This window comes from Apodemus sylvaticus, chromosome 6 (assembly GCF_947179515.1).
Source record: "Apodemus sylvaticus chromosome 6, mApoSyl1.1, whole genome shotgun sequence".
NCBI classification, from domain to species: Eukaryota; Metazoa; Chordata; class Mammalia; order Rodentia; family Muridae; genus Apodemus; species Apodemus sylvaticus.
The window spans coordinates 28,717,869-28,732,129 of record NC_067477.1 but is presented as its reverse complement, the minus strand read 5'-3'; positions in this window follow the sequence as shown (position 1 = coordinate 28,732,129).

Here is a 14,261-nt window from a genome sequence, read left to right as displayed (position 1 = left end):
GAGAAGCAATTAAGTACCTGTAGCTATTCCACAGGGTATAGAGTTCCTCCCATCAACAACTACTTTCTAAATAAACAGGAATGCATGCATGTTTTGAGAAAGTCAACTAGTGCTCAGCTTTAAGTTTTGAAAACATGATGGTGCTATTTGTGTGAAAAGTCAAATGCTTTTGTTAGAGCTCAGAAAATAAAGCAAAAAAATGTAAAACATTTTTTCCTATTCTGAACAATTGACCTTAGGAAAATAGATAAAAATGAATCTTGGAATTAAGGTACTCATAAAAAGTTTTAGTCTTCTATGCAAACCGAAAGCATGAGAAGAGTCATTTTGTAAAACTATTTCAGAAACACCAAGGAAGTGATATGTGCTTCTGGTTTCCTTCCTTATGCATTCATTGATTAAATCTCTATTTCATAAAGATGAGGTTTGTCACTAGGTCTGAACAGGCTGACTTCATTTTTCTCTATTCCTTTAACTATCCCTTCTGTGAACCCAGTGAATCTTATGTCACAACACTTGAATCTTAAATATCCTAAAGTTCTCTAAATGCCACTTATAGATTTTCTCAAAAGTATCTATATTTGTCATACTTACCCATCTCTATAGAAAAAGCATGTAAGCTTTTGAGTTAAAGTGGGTTGTGGATGGTCACAAGTTCTGATTTTCTTCGTTGTCATGATTATTTCCTTTTTGCATCTTGATGCATTTGAAAGCCTTCTCAGAGTTGTCTGTGGGACATTCTTCTGTCTTATGTGGATTGGTACGTTAAACGGGAAATGGAAATCTTCCTCTGGGTTGAGATCTTTGAACTCTTCCATATCAAATACTTACTGGTTAGCTTTACAAACTGGAGGACTTACAACTCTAGGCACTGGGTAACAAAGGCATATTGATCCAACGCTTGAAGGCTAGAGAAAAATACATATTGGTGCAGAGGCCAAATATTTATTGCTCTATCCTTTGTCTGGTTGTCAGCATGCTGGATTTGGGTATGGTGGACCTTTGATGCTAACCCTCTGTTGGTTATTAGAAACTCTTCAGAGAACTGGGATTTGCATCTCTTGCTTTGTGGTCTTCATAGCTTCCTGAGTTCTCTTGAGTTGTGCAGTTTGTTTTCTTTTTTGTTTTGTTTGTTTTTTTGTTTTGTTTCTACTGCTTTCTACAGTTTTAGCTCCTGGTAAAATTCTGGAAAACAATCCCTTTCCATCAGCAACTGGGTGAGTCTAAGATGAAAATCCCAGGAGCAATACTGTACTTTGGGCAATTAGCTCAGTCTACTCAGTCTGTGATGAAGACTACAAGATGAGACTATTCAGGAGAAATATTCACTGGAACCTAACAATGAATTTCTAGGATAGAGGACAGGACAGATGTCTTCTTGACTGAAGAATTAATAGCTCCAAAATATAACTAGAAATGTGACATTGCATGCTTATGTTCAGACTGTCATTACACCAATCACTATCCTATATGACTTCCAGTTTGATCAACCACAAGACTTACAAATGCATCAACTGTCATGATATAAACTTCCCTATGTAGCAGTCATAAACTTTTTCTTCCATTTTATGTTGAGAACAGGTATAAATAGAGTGCCAATCTCGAAAGTTCACTAAGAATAATCTTTATCTCACCTGCATTTGTCTCATAAAGCTGTTGTCTTGACTATAAATTAATGAATCCAAAAGTCATGACTTCATCAACAAATATAGTTGTAATAATCCTTGCAGAAAGAGTATAATTTCTTCAGAGTCAAGAGCTCTTTGAAAGCATTAACAAGAACATCTTGACTCACAGCAACCCACTGAAATATTCAAGGCATAAGCCGAAGATCTATGCAGTCTCATTTTTGTTAGTCAGAAAGTTCAGCTTCTACAACTTTTATTTATTCACTCATAAGCAAATGAACAAAAAAATAATAAACAGGCTTTTGAGACATAACTGGAAAATTGATGTTTCTAAACAGAATTTTATATATTTCATTATGAAATAATATTTCATTGGAAAATGTTTTTTGATAAATAACTCTAGGAAACTGAATCTGCTTCATTTGTCTCATTCTCTCACAGATAAAATTTTAGTTTTAAATGTGAGGGTATGTGTATTAGTATGTTCCTATAACTGCAGGTACCCACAGAGACCAGACATGGAAGTTGTATTTAATGGTGTTGGAGTTAAAGACAATTGTTAGCTTCTCCAAATGGATTCTGAAACTGAACTCAGTCCTCTGCACAGAACAGATCATACTGTTAAACTCTGAGCAATATCTCCAGCACTTATCCCCACCCCTGGCCTGTCTATATTTCTAGTGAACCACAAGAGGACAAACCCTTTAACATCTATAAGTTCATAAATGAACTCAAAATCAAATTATTTTCTATTCTCCCATGATAGTACTTAATAACTAACTATGTTATTATCTTTCAGCATTAAATACATATTTAATAATAGGCATATATGCAACATTTTATTATTCACACATAAATAACAATAACAAAGCCTCCTGAATAATATGTACACTTTGGTTATAGAAAGTATATTTTGAGTTCTCAGACATAGGTGGGAATTTACTTTCCATCATTCAGTTTCATAAATTTGATAAATTTATAAATTTTGAGAATTTTTATAAATTCTCTTACATCCTTTGGATCTTGAGGTTTACTTGTTTTTCCATAAATTTGTGACATAATCATCACTTTGCAATTTATTTATACTTGTAATAAACTTGTGTTTCAGTTAGATATAGAATACTCCTTGAAGGCCTGTGTTTAAAGACTTGTAATAAAGTATTATGGGGTGCTTGTGGGCATACTCCTGAAGGATATTGCAAGACTTTATCTGTGGCTCTTGATGACCTAACCATCATATAGCTCCACTGTTACTGGTTTAGTATTATTGTCCTTGATTAATAAATTCATAATTTAATATATAGAAGCTATGTGGTATAAATGACTTATTTTTATTCAAGACACTGCATTAGTCATTTTAATTAAATATATTTTCTGTAAAAATGTGAAGGTAATTATTGTTCTTAACAGTTCCACATGGGGTTTATTGAGGGAAAGGACAAAGGTGGCAGCGGAAAGAGAAGAGGGAAGAGAGGGAGGGAGAGAGGGAGGGAGGGAGGGAGAGAGAGAGAGAGAGAGAGAGAGAGAGAGAGAGAGAGAGAGAGAGAGAGAGAGAGAGAGAGAGAGAGAAGCACTACTCCTATATATATGGATGGCAGATGGCAATGTGGTCACTGGTAAAGGTGAGCCCAATGGACTCTGGGTACATGGTGGTTATTGCCTTGGCAACAGGCATATAGATCGTGCTGTCACCTATATGATGTCACAGGTGTTAGAGTTCCCAATTTTGGGGTGAAGCTGACTTTCACCGTCGGGATCCACATGGTAAATGTTCACATCTGTACCTCTGTGGACAGCTGCTCTTCTGTGGGCATCGGCTGATAATCCTGTAACAGAAACTGGTAGAGTCCAGTAACTGGATGACAACAGAAGAATGATGTTTAGTGACAGAAGGGTTCTGGTTGTCTCAAACTCTGGGGTCCACCTGAGAAGCTGGTAAAGGAAACAACATGATAGTGCTAGTAGATTGGCTGGCTAGAAGGAGAAGAAGAGGGACTGCCGGCAAGCTTGGTTTCAGGGTAGTGGGGGCAGCAAAAGAAATGGAGGCTCCTAACTTAGCTAAAAGTTCCCTTCCTAAAAAGGGAATAGGAAAAGTTGGCCCTACCAAAAAGGAATGTTTGAGGGTACACCCCTAAAAGTGCAACTAAGTGGGGGGTCTGATGAGGAAGATAAGGTTGTCCTCCTACCCCAACAATAGGAAAACGCAGAGGTAAAGTGGGTCCCCAAAACTCTGTCAAGATCGAGTAAGTGGCCCCAGTGTCCAAGAGGAAGGAGATTGGCCGCCCACATATTATGACAGCTATCCAGGGTGCTGCTGGTGATGGGCGTGGTCGGGTTGAGGGAGCTCCAGCCTCTCAGTCATCCCTAGCGAACCCTAGGAGGTCAGCTGGAAGAGTACCTGGATGAGATGTCCCTCTGTTCTGCACAACACAAGGGCAATCGAAAGCCCAACATCCCTCACGACAGCACTTAAGACACAGTCCTCTTGGCTTGGGGAGGTTAGGGCAAGCCCTTGCCCAGTGACCTTGTTGACCACATCTATAGCAGGGAGCTGGTGGTTCCTGAGCCTTAGATAGCCAGGGCCCCGGGGTAGTGACTGGAGCTGGCACTACCAGCATGAGATACTTTTGCCATGAGACAGTTTTGTTTTCGGGCTTTTTCATTCCTCTCGTGGCACACCTTGAAGGCCAGTGTCAAGACTTCTGCCTATGGAGTTAGAGCCCCCCCCCCTCTCCAAGCGCCTAAGTTTAGCTTTTATGTTGGGGTAGCTCTGGGAAAAAAATAGGTCATCAGAAGTTGCTTACCTTCTGGATTTTCACTGTCCAGATTCGAGTATTTTAGCAAAGCCTTTGTGATGCGTTCTAAAAACTGAGATGCATTCTCCCACTTGTCCTGGACAACCTCTTGGAGTCTTTCAAAATTTACTGGCTTAAGGCTGCTTTTTCTAAGACTGGCCAGAAGACATGTAATAAACCTGTCTCTGGCTAAAATATCATCTTTGGAATTGTAATTTCACTGAGTATCCTGGTCAGGCACTGTCTCAGATCTGATTGGGTATGATCTGTCTGTTTGGGGAATTTCATCTGCATGTGCTCTTGCCTCTTCCAAAACTCACCTGTGTTCATTAGGAAGTAAATTATTAAGAAGAATCATATGAACATCATGGAAAGTCAAGCTATAAGATATCTGTAATGGATGGGAGGTGGCTGATCAGCAGGATCAATTGTAGCATCATCTAGTTGAAGGTGGGTAGGTTTCATGGCTAAGAGAAGTTGGGTTGGAGGACACAAAGAGCAGAGGGAGGGTTTAGAGCAGAGACAGATGAAAGCTTGAACATATAAAACCTCATTCCATTTACTGGATTACTGACAATATGTATCAAGATCTCTTAAAATGATCGGGTCTAGAGTGCCATTAGGTGGCCATTTGGAATTATTATCTAATGAGTATTGAATCCAGACCTTATTGCAGGGGTTTATCAGTTTTGAGCACCTCAAATTGGGCATTAGTTTCAGAGATTTGAGATTTTCCAGAAGACATTCCAGTGGGGTGCCTGGAAATACAGTCTAAGACAAGTTAGTGCCTATTGGGTGAAAAGGGGTAGTTGTTAAATAATCTGAACCAACATCCTGGAGGACTATTAGCAACATGGTTACGGCCACGCTAGAAATTCAGGTCATCAAGAGAAAGTCTAGAGGCCCTGCTACATTCCCCAGGAACATCAGGAAAACGATCTAACTTGGTCCAGGATTTTGGGCAGCTGCAAGAGCTCAGGGGAATCTTAGATTGTTTCCTAGAGAGGGAGTCACCCAGGAACCTAATGGTCTAACATGAATGTCAGCCATTCCTCTCACAGCAGTGGCAGCAGCGATGGTCTGAGCAGTAGTGGAAATCTACTGGTTGGATGACAGCAGGTGCTAGCAGATGGAGTTCGCGTGGTATAGTAGTGGCTGCAGGCGATGACAGTGCTCCTCGGAGGCAGCTGCATCATCCTGGCCTTGCTAAATGGTGACTGCTGGATGTCTGGGTCCCCAGGCCCTCTGCATAATGAGTCCCTGGTTTCAGCACCAATGTCATGACCTGTGGGTGACTACAGTGTTGGTGGCAGGGTAGGCGAATGGCTGCAGCAGCAGCAGGAGAAAGACCACACCAGGCCAAATAGTTCCATGTGGAGTTTATTGAGGGAAAGGGCAAAGGTGGCAATAGAAAGAGAGGAGGGAAGAGAGAGCATACGGGTAATTCTTATGTAAACCTGGGCCAGGTTCATATAGTAATGACTGTCTGACCTGGTTGAAATTTAACACAGAGTAAAAAAGAGAATGAAAATCTCACTGATTATATTAACATGAGTTTTATGTTTAAAAGGCCAAATTATGCAAAGAAAAAAATGGATAACACATTTATCATTTATTTTCTTCTTATGCTATGTATATAATGATATGAAAAAATTATACATGTATATATATATATATGTATACAACGTAGACACATAAATGTATATATATATGTATATATGTATATATGTATATATATATATACACACATCACCTTCTAACTCTACAGATCATGCTTTTAACATGAATCTGTGTGCATCTCATTCCAACAAGTACAGGTGAGAGTTGAGTTTGACTGGTCTCATTGGTGGGTGAGTTGTTTCCCAAAGGAATTACCTGAAAGCAGATGAGATTAATAAGGGAAGTTGAAGCTTGTACTCTGTCGCATATATCCAAAAACTTGCAAAGTTTAAAGTCAAATTAAAAGCTGACATTAAACCTTGAAAATTTGGTTGTAAAGAATAGAACCGCAACTAAAATTTACAGCAGAATAAAATGTTAAGGGCCCCAAATAAATGTCCAAGGAGAACATACATTCTAAGAGAGTAGACTTATTCCAAGGTTATCTTAAATCCTCAGAAATGTTTCTAGTAAGTCTCTACATGAAAAGTGAAGAAAAAGATATTTTAACAATTCACATATTTATTCTTCATTGATTACTGTAAAATTGTTAATAATTGGTCAAGTATAATATACTATGTATGAGATTCTGGGAGTTACTTCAGTAGACATAAAATGAAGATATTCATTTAAAAAAGTGACAAAACTGAGATTTAGTAGCAGTTGCCTTAGTCAGCTTTCCATAACTGTTAAACAATCAAAGATGACAAACTTAGAAAGGTAAAATATTTGTTTTTGTACTATCCTCAAGATATGAGCTTTTTAATGGTAACACATTCCCTGGCCTTCACAATAGCCCAATCCCACAGTACCTGGCTCCAACCCTTTGTTCCTTAATGTTACCTAGTACATAGTAAAATCATAACAACACAAGTCACATGCAGATGCGAGAGTGTTTGGTATTGTTGGAAACATCATATTTCAGTAACAAGTTAAAACAAGTGTACTTCATTTATATTCTCACTTGAACTCAGAAAATTGTTTCATGGAATCAAATTCTCCCAATTTCCAAAGCAACTTATTTTCATCTATTTTAAAAATTAGGCTGTATTGGAATATATATGTATATATATGTATGCATATGAATTCAGATAACATATATGTTAATTCACATATTATGTATAATAGTTTATATATTTACAAAAAAATATTTCTATTCTTATACTGAGTTATCTGCTTATGGGTTTTTGCCAAAACTGCAGGACAAAAGGAAAAATTCTAAGCCTCTGTATTGTAAAGGTCTGTCTAAATAAATATATTTGAATTCTATAAGTTAATTTTATTAAAAAAAAGCAAAAATTATTTTGGTTGTGAGTATGAACCAATTTCTACAAATATTAATAGATTCCCTATCTTCAGGATGTGGCTATTTTTTATAAATAGATCATTGGTCACTCCAGCATCTCAGCCATGTATGGAGAGCAGGAAAGAGTGGAAGTTAAAGACAAGTTAGTTGAATGTGGCTCATTATAAAGGTAAACCTATTGCATTTCATTTACTTAAAGGCTTGATAGAATTTGTTGCACAGCATTTGATAATTCAAGTACAGTATGTTATAAGTTGTGTTCTTCAGCAAAATATGAATGAAATTGGATATGTTACTATGTATGATCTGAAGATCTGAGACATACAGGATGGACTGACAACTTGCTAAGGGCACAAAGGCATCAGTTCTAGAGAATCATCTTCCACAGCCTGCACTGATAAGTGCAACAGGATGTGCATGCAGAATGCTAAATAGGACTCTTCCAAGTTTTAGTAGATGCCTCAAAATCCATTTTAAAAATGTATGATACAGAGAAAGGAAATAAGTACAAATGCCCCAAGATTCCAAAGGCCAACATTTAGCTGTATTTGAAGAAAATCTAACCTAGCCCAGCTTCAGTGGATCATGGCTCATTCAAACATCCCTGGGAACTCTTCCAATAGCTCCAGTACAATGGTTATGTCTTTCTCAAGCTGTATGTTATAGTATATTGCCTAAGGCTTCTCTTTAGATTCCTGTCTTTGATCTACTCATGTACTAGTCTGTGAAGAATGACATTACATATACCAGTCTCCATTACATGTCTGATAGATGCTGGATAATTCTTCACATCCTCATTATAGTTTCTAACCTAAATAGACAGACACTGTCACACAGAAGGGACACTAGTAAGAGAAATCTGTCAAGTACTTAGTAAGGTATGGGGAAAGATGTATGGGAAGGTTGGAAAATTGAAATGCTATCCAAAATCAGTGATACTTTTACTATCCAGGTAAATTAGGCCTTATATTAAATGATTCATCCACATTTGGGGGTTTTTCCTTTTTAAAAAAGTTATTTATCTACTTATTTTCTTTATTTACATTTCAAATGTTATCCCCTTTCCCAGTTCCCCTTTCCTCTGAATCTCCTATCCCAACCCCCTCCCTCTGCTTCTATGAGAGTGCTCCCCCATCCACCTATAGGCTTCTGCCTCCCTGCCATGGCATTCCCCTACACTGGGACATCAGGACTTCACAGGACCAAAGGCCTCTTTTCCCACTGATGCCCTATAAGGCCATCCTCTGATACATATGCATCTGGAGCCATGGGTCCTTCCATGTGTACTCTTTGGTTGGTGGTTTAGTCCCTGGGAGCTCTGGGGGGGGGGTTGTTTGGTTGATATTGTTGTTCTTCCTATGGGTGTGCAAATCCCTTCAGCTCCTTCAGTCCTTTCTCTAGCTCCTCCATCGGGGACCCATGCTCAGTCCAATGGCTTGCTGTGAACATCTGCCTCTGTATTTGTCAGGCTCTGGCAGAGCATTTCAGGAGACAACTATATCAGGAACCTGTCAGGAAGCACTCCTTGGCATGCATAATTTTGTCTTGGTTTGGTGACTGTATATGGGATAAATCCTCAGGTGGGGCAGTCTCTGTATGGCCTTTCCTTCAGTCTCTACTCTATACTTTGTCTCCTTATTTTATCCAGTGAGTCTTTTGCTCCCTCTTCTATGAAGGACTGAAGCATCCACACATTGATCTTCCTTCTTAAACGTCATGTTGTCTGTGAACTGTATTTTGGGTATTCCAAGCTTTTGGGCTAATATTCACTTATCAGTGTGTACATACCATGTGTGTTCTTTTGTGACTGACTTACCTCACTCAGGATGATATTTTCTAGTTCAAATTTTTCCATTTGCCTATAAAGTCATTGTTTTTAGTAGCTGAATAATACTCCATTGTGTAAATGTACCACATTTTCTCTATCCATTCTTCTGTTGAAGGACATCTGGGTTCTTTCCAGCTTCTGGCTATTATAAATAAAGCTACTATGAACATAGTAGAACATGTGTCCTTGTTATATATTGAGGCATCTTTTGGGTATATGCACAAGAGTGGTATAGCTGGTGTTCAATTTTCTGAGGAACTGCCAGACTGATTTCCACTGTGGTTGTACCAGTTTGCAATCCCACCAACAATGGAGGAGTGTTCCTATTTCTCCACATCCTTGCCAGTATCTGCTGTCTCCTGAGTTTTTCAGCTTAGCAACTCTGACAGATCTCAGTCCAGTGGAATCTTGGAGCTAATCAAATCTTGTATTTCTTCTCAGTGGAACAATCACCCGAGGAGCTAAATGAAGCAGCTTTTCTTAGGACAATAATTGAAACTTGCTTCAGTTATTATTCGGAAGAAGAGCAGCAGAGAGAAGAGGGAAAGTACAAGGGAGGGTGAGACCATGCCGAAACAAGTGAGTATTCCAAAACCTTCTTCAAGTATACCAATGCTGCCTAGAAAAACAGTGAGACTCCTTCTGAGCAAGACTGAGATGGGTGGGGGAAGATAATCTAAGAACCAAGTCAATGGGGTCATCCTTAATCAACAAGTCAAAGGATGTGAGCAAACTGACAACTCCTACAAAAGGAGCTCTGTAGAAATATTGAAGATTGTTAACTTTGAGCTCTGTGTATCACAAAGGAGACTGCTGTGTGACAAAAGTTTTCCTGGGGACACAATACATGTCTACCCATTCCAGATAAGGAACCTACAACAGACCAAAATATGGATACCACCAAATTCCAAATTGTGTTCTGGGGTTGCCTAAAGAAGGGAAGTGGTCATTTAAAGGACCAGAAATGGTTCAAAGACATCTCTATCATCTGAGCATTTGTTTTACCCTTTTACTTGTTTACACTTAAAGGATGGAGATGTTTAAAGATGTTCAAAGCAGGATGGAACAATAGAGAAAACTCTTACACAACAGGTACAATACCCAACACAGTGCCAAGGAAATCAATGTTTCTTCCATCAACAATTCAAGTATATACCTTTCTCTTCCAGCATGAGAGAGCAGAGCTAATCGAACAGAGGTGGGGAATTAAAGAAAATAAGCATGTGCTCGGAGTGATGATTGGCAGTTTAATAACAGATGAAACCTTGGTAATCCACACAACCTTTTACTGCAGGAACTCATTTGCACAAAATCCTAAATGGTGGAACAGATAGGCTAAGAAACAGGAACTCAGCAATATAGAAGACTAAACAATAGTTTAAATCTTTACATGTACAATAAAGCATATGTCTTAAAATTCTGGTCCCTGAGAAGAGCTAGGAGAACCTCTGGAAGGTCAGTAGAAGATAAGTAAATTATTAATGCCATGATTTGAAGAGGATTATGAAATTCTGGCTGCTTCCGCTCTCCTACTTCCTATTTATGAGGTGATCACTTGGTAATCTATGCTTTCCTCAATATTATTATCCATTACCACCCCCTTCCCTGAATTATTGCAATTAGTTTTAATGTAATAAACCCACGATAGTAGACTGAATGTTGAAAACCACAAGTTAAAAATAAAATTTGATCTTTATAAATTAATAACATGAGGCACTTAGTTACACTTATTTAGTTGACTATGCCCCTATAATTATGCCAAATGAGGTTTACAATGTCATTTGTAACTTAACTATACATATTAACTATAGAATAAGGACTAGTGGGACTAGCTGGAAAACATTCCTATTCTGAGATGAGTAGGGGTGAGAGCTTACATAAAGCATCAGGAATGACTCAAACACAGCTGTTTCAGAAAACACAGCTGGAGCACATTGTCCAGCCTGGAGGCAAGTTACCAGGGTAAAGAGTGATAAAGGATAAAAGCCTTTTCAAGTGCTCTAAACCTCTTCCAGGTAGTTTCACTGGTTTCGACTTCTTCTCTGGGTCTTTGCAGATTGATTATCTGAGCATCTACTTTGCCCTTTACTTGTTTACTCTTGGAAGAAAGGAACTAGTGAATCTGAAATCCTAGCACTTCAGCGAGAATAGACACATGTTCCCATTGTTTTTTCCTGTTATTTTGTTTTGATTTTGTATTTTGTGTATCTTGTTTGTTTGCCTGCTTGCTGTTTTTGTTTTTGTTTGTTTGCTTTTTTTGTGTGGTGATTTTCATTTTTGTGTTTGTTTTTGTAGTCAGGTGTAAAGTGATACCACAATGTCACACCACAACAAGCCACACACAAGAGATTTATAGAGGAGAGGAACAGAATGGGGGCTGACTTTGTAAGGGAAGAGAGACAGCATAGGGTTGGGTAGAAGAATGGGCTTTATAGGGTTTTTGGAGTATGCCCAGTGATTTAGTGGAAAAGTATAGTAAAACCAGACGTATTTATTGCTTGATTACCAACTTTGAAGCATTGTTTGGCCTTTAACTCTGAGACAAGGGGACAGGAATCTCCATGTCTGAAAGCTTGGAAGCAGGCCCAGGGACAAGCCTGATATTCTACACCTATCCCTAAGTAAGAAGCTGTCTTTAATTGATAACCACGATAACCACATACAAATAAAACTTTTAGTTTTCCTTAAGAGAGACTCACTATGGAAACAAACTACATTTAAGGATAAGTTTCATGTCCAGAAGTAGATGGCCATCAGAATACAAACTTAAAGTTGTCTGAGTTTTTGGAGATTTCTTGTCCTATGAAAACTTTTTATTCCACCCCCCTCTTTTTTATCATATTGGTTCTTTGTGTTATATATTATGACATATGGTGTTTTATGCGACTCCTGAGTGTGAGAACCAGTAGATCTCTGGTTCTATATCTGTTTCTTATACTCTTAAATGGGCTTTTTTTCTTGTTTATTTTGGCCAATTCCAATGTGTTTGTTTTTGTTTTATTTATTGATTTTGTTTTATTTAATAAAATATTGACTTTATTTTATTTAATGATTATCCCAAAGAAGCAATCCTGATGAAAGGGAAGATAGAGAAGAAGTTGGAGGAATTTAGGGAGTGAAAATTGTAAGCAGGATAGTTTATATGAAAAAAAATTATTTTCAGTAAAAGATAAAACGATAAGCACAAGTATACTTTGTTTTATATTCCCAAATTTTTGCTCTGAGATTTAAAGAAAAAGAACTTCTAAACATTTTATGCTTTATTTTCCTAAATATGAAATAACAAAGCACTTACACATAGACACCCAGAGAATATAAATTCATCTTTCCTCAATCATACGTGTTTGAGATGCTGGCATAATGCCAAGCACACTTAAATCCTATAGTTTATTTTAATAAACAGACTACCTTAAATAATAGTATAATTCCGTTCTAAATCAGAATATAAAAATATAAAAGTGCTTTTTGTATATGTTTAATGGCTAAGATAGTATGTGGAGTTTGGAAAAACACTAGTCAAGATGGTTCTATGAAGGTCATTTTGTTGATGGGACTGATATTTATCATTGGACAGTTTTATATAAAGGACTCTGAAAACTGTGAATAAGGTTCATTTACTCAGTGAAAAAGCCTTAAACATAAAACTTAGGTTTATGTGGACAGGAGAGAATTTGGCATTAGGACCATGAGTCTGAACCAAGCTGTGACATTTACCTGCGAACTCAATCAAGTATCTCCCCATAAGCCTTGCTTTAGGTTCTTTATTCAAGAATGCCAACTGGTATAGTTCACTACTGTCCTCTGATGCATACCCATTTCTGTCTCTCACTTTGGTTTTGTTTATTGCCCAATATCCTCTTTACATTACAAACCTATTGAGTTAGCTTTATCAGTTATTGCCAAATCTCTTGAAAAGATTTAATATTTTTAATTTATTTTATGGGTACTTTGCTTGCATGTATGTTTGTGCATTATATGTGTGCAATGCATGCACTGCCACAAAAAAAAAAAAAAAAAAAAAAACAAAACAACCATTGTGTTGCCTAGAACTGGAGTTACAGCCAGTTGCTAGCTGCCATGTGAGGCCTTTGAAAGAGCAGCCAAAGCTAGTAACTACTGAGCCAGCACTCCATCCTTTTGTCAAATCACCTGAGTCTCTTTTAACAGACAATTACTTACACAGGCTTTTTTGTTGTTGTTGTTTTGTTTTTTTTTGTTTTTTGTTTTTTGTTTTTTGTTTGTTTGTTTTTTTTTTCTGTCTTTTCTGACCTGGGACTCTTTTATCATAGAGCACTTATATCAGGGAGGACATCTTATTTTGAACACGGATGTTGGTTTTGCTCAGGCTGATTTAAGTTACTATCCACATCATGCCTGTGTTGAAGTTAATATTTCCTTCAACTCAGAACTCCTGTGTCTAATGTCTTCAAAGCCTCTGAATAAAGGCCTATGTGCTAGTAGCATGCTGTAAAAAGTGTTTTTTTTCTGAAATTTATAATTAATAGGTATGTATTCATGATGATTTGACACGATGTAAAATAGTCCAGTGTTCACCAAAGTGACTTAATTGTCAATGTATTATTCATTTTATTCTGTTTGCTCTGTGGATGGTAATATTGCTGTAGTTATTTGTTCCACTGTCTACTTCCTATCAGACCTTATTGGCAGCAGCTTTCATATGCTGGCTTCTATGCTTTCTTGACATGCAGACACCATCTTCAATGAAACTATCTTAAATACTGAAATGACTTAAGATTCGTCTTGTATTTTCCCATTTCCATGAGACCTGTCTTTGTAGATGCAAATGCTATTAACATATCAAGGTCTAAGTGATTAGTATGGTCACTCCCTTTAGAAAAGTAGTTCTCCTTGCCTGCCTCAATTTTCATAGACAGATTTTATGAAGTAAATATAATTGTAGACTACAGTGAATTGGAAATTTATATTTTCTTTCATTGTTTCTATAATATTAACTTAAATGTGGCAAAACTGATTTACAGAGAGCCATTTGTTCAGACGGCTGGAGTCAATATGATACTTTGAAT